Source organism: Bubalus kerabau, chromosome 12 (genome assembly GCF_029407905.1).
Source record: "Bubalus kerabau isolate K-KA32 ecotype Philippines breed swamp buffalo chromosome 12, PCC_UOA_SB_1v2, whole genome shotgun sequence".
In the NCBI taxonomy this organism is placed as follows: domain Eukaryota; kingdom Metazoa; phylum Chordata; class Mammalia; order Artiodactyla; family Bovidae; genus Bubalus; species Bubalus kerabau.
The window spans coordinates 86,132,161-86,145,510 of record NC_073635.1 but is presented as its reverse complement, the minus strand read 5'-3'; positions in this window follow the sequence as shown (position 1 = coordinate 86,145,510).

The following is a 13,350-nucleotide window of genomic DNA, read 5'->3' as shown; positions in this document are numbered from 1 at the left end:
AGCTGGGAGATGAGGGGTCGCCAGAGGAGGAAAATGCCACTGGAGATGGACAGGATGCACGAAGGTGGGAGGCCTTCAGAAGAGGTGATGGGACTTGCTGTCTGATGAGATACGGGCACACAGAAGAGGGAACCTAAGGTAACAGCCACAGAGTCTGAAGCCCAAGGGATTGTTGACAGAAAGTCAGAGGCTGTGTTGTATACAAAAATACTTGATCATTGTATTTTTTTAGTGGAAAAGATCTAAATGTCAGGAGTCGGTGTGTGGCTTAAATGATCAAGATTCTAGACCCCCGGCTCGCGGCAGTGTGCTAGAGTGTGGGATGTTGCTGCAAATTAGGTTTACTGACTTGGTGTCGTCAAGAAATATGACACCTCCCAAATAGGCAGACTAGTGAAAAAGACACCCCACTGACAGATATGGATGCAACCATAGGATTTTCTAGCACCGAAACACACAAAAACCTAGCAATGTTGATGCTGGGACAAATGAAATTAAAGCAACCTTTTCTTTCTCCAAGCCCATTGGATAGGAAATCTATGTCCTCCTGGTTCCCCACCTCTTGTATATATAATGCATATGGTGGCTCCTAATGGCGTATGGGAGAAAGCAGATAACCCTCTCCATTTTTTGTCATTGAGATTTCACAACTATACAATAAGATCTTTATTTATTTTTGGCTTGGGAAGAGGAGGCTAATAACTAGAGGCTGCGATTTCAGGACAAAAGGGCAGAGTGAATCAGAGATGACCAAGAGGAAAAATCTGGAAGTGCATTTACTGGCTTCCTGGAGTGCTCACGAATTTTATTGCTCATGGCCCAATACAGTCTTCAGATGAACACAGCTGTCTTTCACGGCAGGAGCTGTGTTTGAGAATCTGGCGGGAGCTTGTGGTTTTTCAGGATATTTATGTGGTTTGTAACCTCTTATATTTTTCTACCACTTACTTCTCTGGAATTGTGTTCTCAAATATTTTTTCTGATTAGATTACTATAAACTATGAAAACGGCACACATTTAAGATATTTAACTACTAAGTTTAGCTGTAAAACATTTAAAAGCCATCTGTTAGCATAGTTATAATCACATTAAGAATGACAAAATTTTTGCGATAAGAGGACCCAGATATTTGTTACTATTATTTTTGCCTGAATATAGATACGTGCCCTTTAAGAATTACACTTTAAAATCATCTGGGTAAACCAGTTTCTTGTCTTTTGGTATCAGTGAAAGAGTATTCCTGGCATTGTGAGAAATAGGCAAGGAATGCATCGTTTTAAAGAGAAATCTGCTGGTTCTTTTGGTGTTTGATATTATTTTATTAGCTACCAAAAAGTGGATCAAACTAGTCAATCCTAAAGGAAATCAACCCTGAATATTCCTTGGAAGGACTGACTCTGAAGCTGAAGCTCCAGTACTTTGGCCACCTGATGGGAAGAGCCAACTCATTGGAAAAGACCCTGATGCTGGAAAAGACTGAGGGGAGGAGGAGAAGGGCGGGTGACAGAGAATGAGGTGATTGGATGGCATCACCAACTTAATGGACATGAGTTTGAGCAAACTCCAGGAGACAGTGAAGGACAGGGAAGCTTGGCGTGCTGAAGTCCACGCGGTTGCAAAGAGTCGGACATGACTTATGGACTAAACAGTAACAAAAAAGAGGGTGAATTTATTATTAACCAATTCGGTTATTTCATTTACACACAATGGCAATTTGCTGAAAGTCTGCCTGAAACAAGTCCTATTCGACGGCCATAAGATCATATGGACATTGGATAATATTCTGAGCTCCGAGCTGCTAGGACATCTCAGCTGGATCTCCTTTTCTCCAAGCCCGAGGATGGGTAGTTTCTGGGCTGTTCTAAAGAGGTCCCCTGCCCTCAAGCTGTCCCTCTAAAGCTCACTCTTTGCAAGGCATTTGTCCTTCTGGGTTATTCTCCAAGGAACTAGTTCATCCTTTGCATGTGTTTGCCTATTTACCTGGGCTTTCCTATGGCTCAGATGGTAGAGAATGTGTCTGCAATGCAAGAGACCAGAGTTTGATCCCTGGGTCAGGCAGATTTTCTGGAGAAGGGAATGGCAACCCACTCCAGTATTCTTGCCTGGAAAATTCCCTGGACAGAGGAGCCTGGCGGGCTACAGTCCAAGGAGTCACAAAGAGTCGGACACGACTTATTTTGTATCTGATCAAGTTGGATCTCAGTTGATGGTTTGGGGAACTAGCCATTCTTCTGTTGAAATTGATGCCCCTTATGGAGACAGCTGTGTGGGTCCTAGCCCCACTCACTGAGGGGGAGTCCCCGCCACATTGGCAGGAATGTGTACTCTGGGCATCTGATGCAGTTGCCCCCGCCTCCTTTGCAGAAATTGCCTCCTTGTCACTGGCTGGAGAGGCCCCAGGTGCTTAGGTGTGGGGTGGCCCTTCAGCAGAGCACAGGCTGTGTGGTTTGGCATAGCGTTAGGGAGGGGCCTCACACGTGCCTCCTCTGGGGTCACCGTGTCCTGGGCTTTAAGGCAAATGCCTTTGTCTTCCAGGGCAGCCAGAAGACAGTCATCAACCTTGATTCTTTACCCCCTGGTTTTTTACTGACCAGTCCATTTGCTGTTCTGGCCCAACATTCTCAGGATCACAGTCACCGAGCCCTCAGAATTCAGGCAACCAGTAACATGCATACAAACTTCTTAAATAAAAATGCCTCAAATGTGACAAGCATCAACAGTTACAGAAGGTAGAGAGTATTTTTTCCCCCATGTTTCAAGGTTGTCATTTACCATTTGCTCAATTCTGAAAGATATTCAGATATCATGCTTCAAAAGCCTTTCAATCTGTTACCATTGTCTATTTCTGGAGAAATATTTTGCTTAAGAGGATTAATATACATTTGCTTTAATTACAGAGTAAGCTATTAAAAAAGTATACAGAATTAATATCCAGATTCTCCATAAATATTCTTAAGAGATAAACTCAAATGAATCCAATTAATCCAAGATTCTAACCCCGAGTTACCACAGCTAATGGAATATGTGTTTGGTATTCATAGTAATTTGTCAGTAGGTAGAACCTCCATTAAATTCACTAATAGCTTTAGTTTTAAGCTACAAATTAAATGTGTTCAACCTAATTAGGTACACAACCTTTTCTCCTATTCATATTTCTTTATTGTTGATTACAAATGTTTCATCCGAAGGATCAAGGTAATAACATCACTAGTTTGCAATACCTTCCTTCCTTTAAATAAACGATTTTCTAATATTTTTAAAAACTTTAATTTTTTTTTTTTTTTTTTTGCTTTTTGTGCTCTTTTCCAAATAAATGTAGGAAAGTCTCCTGGTTTCCTGAGGGATCAGAAGAGACGATGTAATCCTTAGCATGTTCTCTTTGGCCATCACCCGCCCTGCATCTCACTGTTAATCTTTCCTAAGAAAAACAAGTCTTTCCTCTTGAAAGTTTGGGGCTTTAAAAATAACAACTACAAAGTGTTTTAATGTGGTCAGTGCTCATCATAAATTATTTGCTTTCCTGAGCCCTGCAGTGTCTCTCCTGGAAGAATGGGGATGGGGGAAGTTTGTATTGCGATCCACCCATCCAGGGTACGATGGTTTGGACTAAATTAACACATCCTGGGGAGATTTTAGTAATTCTCTACAAGGTGAGCCAGTTCCTATGACTATTCTTAAAAAAAAAAAAATCAATCCTCTCATGGGAAATACACCCCCGCTGGGCTGAAGCAGGAAGAAAAAGCTAAGCTTTGTTTAAAATCTGGACGCTTTGACCCATGAACTTTCATCCTTTTCCCAAAGGCTTCTCTGAAAGCCGTTAAGGACCAAGAGGCAACTTCCACTGCCAGGCATGAACACAATCAGATGGAGGCTGATTTTCAAGACCCTGGACTATGATGATGCTTCTGATTATTACCAAGGAACCAAGAGAAATTCTCCTATGTGGTGGCCAGTGATACAACGATTCCTGTCCAAATGATTTGGTTCTTTGAAATAGGATGCCTTTAGCAAAGGTTTTCTTGCAATTAAAATCCCACTGAAAACAAGAGAAGGGCTGCAAACACACAGAGATGTGGATACACCCACTTAGACACACATACACACACCATGTAGCCAGAAGTAAACTGAGTGTTGCTTTTGCACTTGCTAGCCTTCACTGTTTCAGAGGCTAAAGAATTCTACATCAAGTGATGAAATGGTCTCCCACTGGTAAAACCTTGGTTGACTGGGCTTTTTAGAGCAGAGGTGAAGACCATACACGAGACAGGGCTGTAGGGAGAGGAGAGAGCATTCCCACGGGAACAAGTGTTTGTCCACTCGGTCTGTTGATGTTTTCCATAGTGTAGGGGTGACCTCAGTCCACAGTGGAGCATCTGCTCTGGAGGCCTCACACCGAGCTGAGGCCCAGTCTGGCACTCCCTGGGAGAAGCTGGAAGCCTTTGCAGTACAAATAACATTCAAACGCCCTGAATCACAACAACAAAAATATGAAGCTGATCAACTCGGTTTGCTGATGCTGTGCTCCGGGTCCAGGAGACAATGGTGCATGCATCAGGGGACAGATGTGTTCACACCATGATGGCAGAAACCACTGGAATGAGTGAAGAAGGCATTTTAAACAAGATGGCAAATCTTGAAGCTGTAAAAACGTTGATCAGTTTGTCTCAATGGAAAATTCAAATTCCATGTCAAGAAGCTACCATAAAACCAAAACACAAAAGACCTGGAAACAAAGGAAAATGGACAAATGATATAACCAGGGATTTCAAAGAATAAGAAATAAGAATATTCCATAAAAAATATGCTAAACCTCAGGAAATCCATATCACTACAAAAGACATATTTAAAATTTAGAGTTGACCAGAGAAATAGTCACATACAAATTTGGTCATTCTCCATAGGGAGAGGGTTGGGAAACAGGCACTCTGATATGTTATTGATAGTATATAAATTAATATAAAATTTTTATTTGGCAGTATTTATTTTAATTTAAAACCGTCATAACACTGAACTCTTCCTGCTTTTCAAAGTCTAGTAATTATCTTATAGACATTCTGTCACAAGTGCAAAAACAAGAATATGTAAGTTGCAGGATTATTTGTGATGGTAAAAAGGTAGAATTATCCCAAATATCTATTATTACCAGGAGAAGGAAATAGCAAACCAATCCACTGTTCGTCCATGGGGTCACAAAGAGTTGGATACGACTGAGTGGCTAACACTCAGTTCACTTCAGTTCAGTCACTCAGTCGTGTCCGACTCTTTGCGACCCCATGAATTGCAGCATGCCAGGCCTCCCTGTCCATCTCCAACTCCTGGAGTTTACTCAAACTCATGTCCATCGAGTCGGTGATACCATCCAGCCATCTCATCCTCTGTCATCCCCTTCTCCTCCTGCCCTCAATCTTTCCCAGCATCAGGGTCTTTCCAAATGAGTCAGCTCTTTGCATCAGGTGGCCAAAGTATTGGCGTTTCCCAAATCTGTGTTTTAAGATACTATGTATAATTGATAAAAAATATAGTGCTCCATATACTGACTTGAAAAGGATTTAAGATGAAGCAATAAAGACCCCACTTTTATTAAGATTTTTAAATATAGTGAACATGTTAGGCAATCTTGGAGAAAACGTCCCCAGACTTGTGGTAGCGCTTAGCTTCAAAGTGAGAGGGAGGCACAGGTTGAAGATTAAGGGAGACTTTTAAACTTTTTTCTATTAAACTTTATTTCTTTTTTATACCAAGAACACATGGCTCTTCTAATCAGAAAAAAAGCTGTATATTGGGTTGGCCATAACATATGGGAAAAACTGGAATGAAATTTTTGGCCGACTCAATAAAATAGAGAGATGACACAGCGGTGCTGATGGCCAAATCTGGATTATCTATGAGGTATACTCCTCCTTTGGCATTATCTGGATAATGCTTAATAGCAATCTTCATCCATTTCTCATGGTTTTGCTATCCCATAAGAACAGTTGAACACAATGAGAACACGGGGAAACTTTTGGCTACTCCCCTCGGTCTTGGAAGAATTATCTAACTTATTATTCTGACAGAGAGACAGAATCTCTAAAAAGGAAACGTGGCCTAGGCTGCTACATAGCGTTTGGTAAAATGCCAGTCACTCATTGGTGATGCCAGCAGGTCCAGCTCCACCCACAAGCTGCCGGTCATCTCCGTTGGTCTGGGGGGAGCTGCTGGAGTGAGCCCCGGAGTCCGTTCTTTCTTTGGTTTTGACTGTGCTGGGTCTCCCTTACTGCACCCGGGCTTTCTTTAGCCACAGCGAGTGATGGCTGCTCCCCGGGTGTGGTGCTCAGCCTCTCATCGTGGCGGCTTCTCTTGCTGCGGAACATGGCTCTCGGGTGTGTGGACTTCCCTAGTTGACCACTGGCTTGTGGGACCTTCCTGGACCAGGGATCAAACTCACGTCCCCTGCGTTGGCAGGCAGATTCTTAACCACTGGACCCCCAGGGATGGCCCAGTTTCTGCCCTCTACTCAAGGGAATATATTATTACTTTGTATATAAGACACAAGGCTAGCTAAAGTAATAATCATTTAAATCTCTCATATACATGAATATCAATACTTAAAATGTTCCTCACTTCTGGGATGATGTGCACAGGGCTGAATCAAATGAGTTGATTAATTAAAAACAAAACAAAACAAAACACTTTGAGACAAGTATATTCATCTTTATTGGTGAAAATGCTGGGGTTACCAAACCAATGGTCAAATGTATTTGTGGGTTGGAGAGAAGCAGCAGGGCAGGTGAGGGAACTGCTTCTGAAATGAATATATTAAAATACTCAAATCTCATAATGGCATCTTTGCTTGGATTTTGTATTTTCACTTTTCTCAGAACGTGCTATGCACATACAGCTGATTAAAAAAAAAAATTTTTTTTTAATGTTAATATGGGATTCCCTGGTGGCTCAGATGCTAAAGAATGTGCCTGCAATGCCGGAGACCTGGGCTCAATCCCTCCGTCGGGAAGGTCCCCTGGAGAAGGGAATGACTACTCACTCCAGTATTCTTGCCTAGGAAATCCCATAGACAGAGGAGCCTGGAGGGCTACAGTCCATTGGGGTTGCAAAGAGTTGGACACGACTGAGCAACTAACAATTTCATAGTAAAATAGACCTTTCATTATTTTGATGTACAAATTTTAGCATGTGTAGAGATTTGTGTGACCATCACCATAATCAGGAACCAGTGCCATTCCACTGCTCCCCAAAGCTGCCTATTTGTGGTCATACCCACGGGGTTGGCTTTTGTTCCACTTGGAGCTCTCCATTTTCTTTAAGTTTCTTTATGGTCTTTTTAGACATAGGTTTCATTTGAAACTGTGATGTTTCTTCTGCTTGCTGAAAATTAGTCTTTTTTCCCCTTTTGAAGGACTAGAATTGAAATGTACATGATCAGAGGTGATGGGATTAAAGAATTTAATGAATTACAGAAGTATTCTATTAAGGACTAGAGATTATTCTTATACACCATGAATTAATTTTTATGAATTAGGTCCAAAGAGCTTAAGTAAAACACAGCTAATATTTCATGAGTAATTTCAACCCTCTTTAATAGTACAAGTCTCTGGTGTGTAATATTTAGGTAATGATTATCATAAAATAGACATCTTTTGAGGGCAATTACGTGTTCTCAATACTTCTTTATGAGGGTGCTGGGAGGAGGGTGTCATTACACTTGACAGTGTATTTATCTCACCTAATATTCATGATATTCTGATGGAAAAGCGGTTATCTTGCTCTATAGGAGTGTATTTCTGGAAGTCTGAATACTGATGCTGTGTCACTTGACTTGTTCAGATGTGAGAGGCAGTGCGAATCAACCTCCAGAGTACTGGCTGTTTCCAGGCATGCAGAGCCGGTGGTTTTGTTTACGAAAATAACAGTGCGTCTGCAGAGTAAATTCTCCTGGGGATAGGCGGCCGGCTGGGGAGAGGAGAGAATAAAGATGCTGCACAAAAGGAAGCCGGGTATCTGGGCCGTGTCTGGGAAGTGACACATGCATTGAAGATGAAGGTGAGGATGTTAGGGTCTGGATTGTAAAGGAAATTGGAGTGGACTGGGAAAGGCCCCCAGGAGAGGCAGTGAGCTAAACATGCCCACACTTATTTATTTATTTTTTCCTACTCTTGTTTTAGGACTAATCTTAACATGGAGAGTCTGACATTAGCTAGCGTTGCTGTAATGTTTTTAGGTTTTCATAACCATTTGGGAATATTGTATTTGAAACTCTCAGTATTCCAATGGGAAAAGGAGGGGCTATTGTCCCTCATTTATAGGACTGAGAACCGAGACTCGGAGTTGTAATCCAGTTAGCGCATCATGAAGTTGGAACCGAGAACCCCCAGACAGGCCTCCAGAATCCTGAATCTGCCATCAGATGTCAGGACCCTGTCTGGAACATCCTACAGACTTCAGGGATCACCACCATACACACCCCAAAGCTGGGCCTTGGGCTCTGATACTGCCAACACAGCCAAGCCTCAAGAGTCTGTACAGAGTTAACTGGGTCATCTCATGGCTCAGAAAGATTCTGTTCTTTTGCTAATGAACCTATTAAGTGTGTTATCCAAGTGTGATTAAAAAAAAGGGGGGGAATGGAAGAAGAGAAATTATTGAGTTCATTTTTTGCTTTTTAATTTTTTACAATGTTGTGTTCATTTCTGCCATCAGATCAGATCAGATTAGATCAGTCGCTCAGTCATGTCCGACTCTTTGCGACCCCATGAATGGCAGCACGCCAGGCCTCCCTGTCCATTACCAACTCCCAGAGTTCACCCAGACTCATGTCCATCGAGTCAGTGATGCCATCCAGCCATCTCATCCTCTGTCATCCCCTTCTCCTCCTGCCCCCAATCCCTCCCAGCATCAGAGTCTTTTCCAATGAGTCAAGTCTGCATGAGGTGGCCAAAGTATTGGAGTTTCAGCTTTAACATCAGTCCTTCCAATGAACACCCAGGGCTGATCTTCTTTAGGATGGACTGGCTGGATCTCCTTGCAGTCCAAGGGACTCTCAAGAGTCTTCTCCAACACCACAGTTCAAAAGCATCAATTCTTCAATGCTCAGCCTTCTTCACAGTCCAACTCTCACATCCATACATGACCACAGGAAAAACCATAGCCTTGACTAGACGGACCTTTGTTGGCAAAGTAATGGCTCTGCTTTTGAATATGCTATCTAGGTTGGTCATAACTTTCCTCCCAAGGAGTAAGCATCTTTTAATTTCATGGCTGCAGTCACCATCTGTAGTGATTTTGGAGCCCAGAAAAATAAAGTCTGACACTGTTTCCACTGTTTTCCCATCTATTTCCCATGAAGTGGTGGGACCAGATGCCATGATCTTCGTTTTCTGAATGTTGAGCAGCCGTAATTATACATATATCCCCTTCTTCTTGAGCCCCCCTCCCTTCCCCTTCTCCCATCCCTCTAGGTCATCACAGAGTACCAGAGTGGGCTACCCTACATTTCAGGAAAGAAGGCATATAGAATCTGGAAATCCCAATAATTGATTTTCTAGTTTCCTTCATAGTTTGGGATAGCCTTGGGATGTAGTTCTGGGCCAATCACTTAGGAGTATGTCTCTGGGGAGAACCATCATTCCCTGATAATCAGTGGAAGCACTAAGAAGGGAAAACCTTTTGTCCCTTATTTTTCATCTTATTATGCATTTGGACTTGATTGCTGGAGGTGCAGCAGCCATCTTGTGATTCTGAAGCAAGAGTTATTAGGAAAAGTCAAGGAAGTTGGAGAGACGCTAGCCAAGCTGCTGAACCAAGACCACTGACTTCTGCATGTCGAAATCTATTCACAGAGGTTACTGTTAATCCGGCAACCTGTTCTTAGCTGATACACATGTACAAAATTATTTTTGAAGCATCTATCTTTTTGATGGTAAAGTGATGTGCCAGATAAAAAGGAATAAATATAAAATAAACTGCCTACATTTCAAAAAGGCACTTGGTAAAAGTACTTTCCTTAACTCTGAAAACTTGCCCAAAATTCAGCTTTTTTTTTCTTTCTGTTTGAGATTCAGAAGCAATCATTTAGTAGCTGTGACTATACGGCTGTCCATCGGTTGGCACTGTGCCTTTCCAGGGTTTGAACAGAAAAGCACATCTACTCCTGAAGATGAAAGATGGAGGCTTTCCGTCCGTCTTGGAGTCACCCAGGTTAAATCGTATGGTTCCCATTCCTGATGTATATTAAAAGCATCTATTGCTTTATTCTGTGACGTGAGTTCACCTCAGGTCTCGTGAGTCTGGGGATATGAATGCGATCCCACTGACAGGAGAGGTTCAGTTTCATGAATGTGAGTCCCTGGAGGTGGTGGCCGGAGCCTGCGACTTCTCCCTACCAAAGTCCCAGCTCCCAGTTTCTGGAGTTTTCTGGGGGTGTTTCACAGGGGATGTACCGGTGCTCTCTGGCACCCCCCACCCTGACTGTAATAATGCAGATGCCTGTGATGAAACTGTGTGCAGCTCCGGAGCCCTGACCTTGGCTGAACAGAGAGAGAGCAGCCTTGGCTGTCTTCCAGGTGTCCGATCTGTGCCATGTCCCCTGGGGGCCACAGGTCCACAGATGGGCTGAGTGCCAGGACCAAGTGGGGAGATAGCCTTTGCCACCTGTATTCCTGCACCAGGTCTGCACCCAGGTTGGGACCACGGTGTCACTTAGTTTTATTTATTTATGTATTTTGGGGCTTCCCTGGTGGCTCAAAGGTTAAAGCGTTTGCCTGCAATGTGGGAGACCTGGGTTTGATACCTGGGTCGGGAAGATCCCCTGGGGAAGGAAATGGCAACCCACTCCAGTATTCTTGCCTGGAGAATCCCATGGTTGGAGGAGCCTGGTAGGCTACAGTCCATGGGTTCCAAAGAGTCAGACACGACTGAGCAACTTCACTCACTCACTCATTTATGTATTTACCTTTGGCTGTGCTGCGTCCTCATCCTTGCACGGGCTTTTCTCTAGTCGCCGTCAGCGGGGGCTGCTCTCTGGCTGTGACCTGCCGGCTTCTCACCACGGTGGCTTTCCTTGTTGTGGAGCACCTGCTCTAGGGCCTGCAAGCTTCCGTAATGATGGCTCACGAGCTTAGCTGCCCCCAGGCAAGTGGGATCTTTCCTGATCAGGGATGGAACCCATGTCTCTTGCATTGGCAGTGGGATTCTTTAGCACTGGACCACCCGAGAAGTCCCAATGTGTTATTTAAAACAAGAAAGGTCTACAAATAATAAAGAGTAAATGAGACTGAGCATGATTTTTTTTTTGACGTATAGTTAATTAACGATGTTATGTTAGTTTCAAATGTTGAAAATGACTTTTTTCTGTCTGTATTGACCTTGTTACAGTACTGTTTCTGTTTCACGTTTTGGTTTTGTGGCCACGTGGCATGCGAGATCTTAGCCCCCTGACCAGGGATTGAACCCCCAACCCCTGCATTGAAAGGTGGAGTCTTAAGCACTGGGCTGCCAGGGAAGTCGCAGAGCCTGATTCTTAAAGAGATAGTATAACGAGACAACTGTGAGTATGGTGGATCTGCCCTGGAGCTCAGCGCACCCTCCTCCCGCCTCGAGCACCCTCTGTGGCCGTGGGAGTGGCAGGCGGAGCCTGTCTCAGGCTGGGCGGGTCCTGGGCAGACTCAGTCGAGCACGTGGACCACAGTCCTTGCCGGTGATGGATGAGAGCATCCTGCTGAGAGGAAGTTCAGCAAAGGAGACCCCAGAGAAGTCAGGTAGGAGCTCGGTAAGATTTTTTTCTTGCAGATAAACATTTCCCCAGAAGTGATGGCGCCTTCTCTTGCATCCCCACTGTTGGGTATGGACTTTCCACCTGGAATCGAGGAGCAGCCAAACCACATGTGCATTTGCCACACAGAACAAAATCCATTTTTAAGACCCCCCCTCCCCATTGTAAAAAAATATTTTCTGCTATAATTGCTTGATACTCATTGTAATTATCTTCTTGATCTGTTCTTTAGTTTTGAAATGAGCAGATAACACTGTCAAAAAAAAAAAAGCTAGCCTTTCGAAAGATAGTCAACTTCCATGAAATAGTTCAGGTGTGAACTGAAGTTGGAACTTATGGAACAAAAATATTACATCTTGGATTAGAGAACAAACTTATGGTTGCTGGGGGGAGGGGAGACTGGGGTGGAGAGGATAGTTAGGGATGGACATGTACACTTTGCTGTATTTGAAATACAACAAGGACTTACTGTATAGCACAGGGAACTCCGCTCAGTGTTATGTGGCAGCCTGGATGGGAAGGGAGTTTGGGAAAGAATGAGCGGATGCGTACATAGGCAAGGCCGAGTCCCTTTGCTGTTCACCGGGAACTACCATAACATTGTTAATCAGCTATAAAGTGGAGTCACTCAGTCGTGTCCGACTCTTTGCGACTCCATGGACTGTAGCCCACCAGGCTCCTCCATCCATGGAATTTTCTAGGCAAGAGTACTGGAGTGGGTTGTCATTTCCTTCTCCAGGGGATCTTCCCGACCCAGGGATTGAACCCTGGTCTCCCCCATTGCAGGTAGATGCTTTACCGTCTGAGCCATATACCCCAATACAAAATAAAAACTTAAAGAAAATATTACATCTTGGGTCTCTACTGTTTCACTGTTAGATATTTTAATCTCTCAAGGTTTTCATGTAGGTTGATGGAAGTGAGGTATCTCAGACTCTGGTGTGTTCCCTGGCATTTCAGACAGTAAAAAATCTGCATGCAGTGCAGGAGACCCAGGTCACATCCCTGGGTGGGGATGATCCCCCAGAAAAGGGAATGGCAACCTGCTCCAGTGTTCTTGTCAAGAGAATCCCATGGACAGAGGAGCCTGGTGGGCTACAGTCCATGGGGTCGCAAAGAGTCAGACACCACTGAGCATGCACATATCTCAGACTCTGGTACGTATACAGTCTCTGCGGTCTCAGGGATTACTTCCAGCCCCTGTTTAAATGCTGGAATATTTAGTGTCTGAGGGTCTGGGGACCTGGGCTGTGTCTGCTTGAGCTCAAACTATTCCAAATTTTTAGGAATCTCCTCTTGAAACTTCTGTGTAGTACTGGTTCCAGCTGTCTCAGGCCAACCCAATATATCACCAGGGATTTTCTGATACTTTATTAAGGGATAATTAATAAAATGTGCTATTTTTAAAAAACGTGTTAGAGGCTTTTTTCTCTGAATGTATTCATCCATCAATATGTTTATCAATACCAATTATGTAGAAATCACCGAGGTAGGCAGAAAAGAAAACCCACAAAAATAAATGGCACATTAACTGTCCTTACAGAGCTATTAATAATAGTTCATTTGGGGAAAAAAGTTCATGC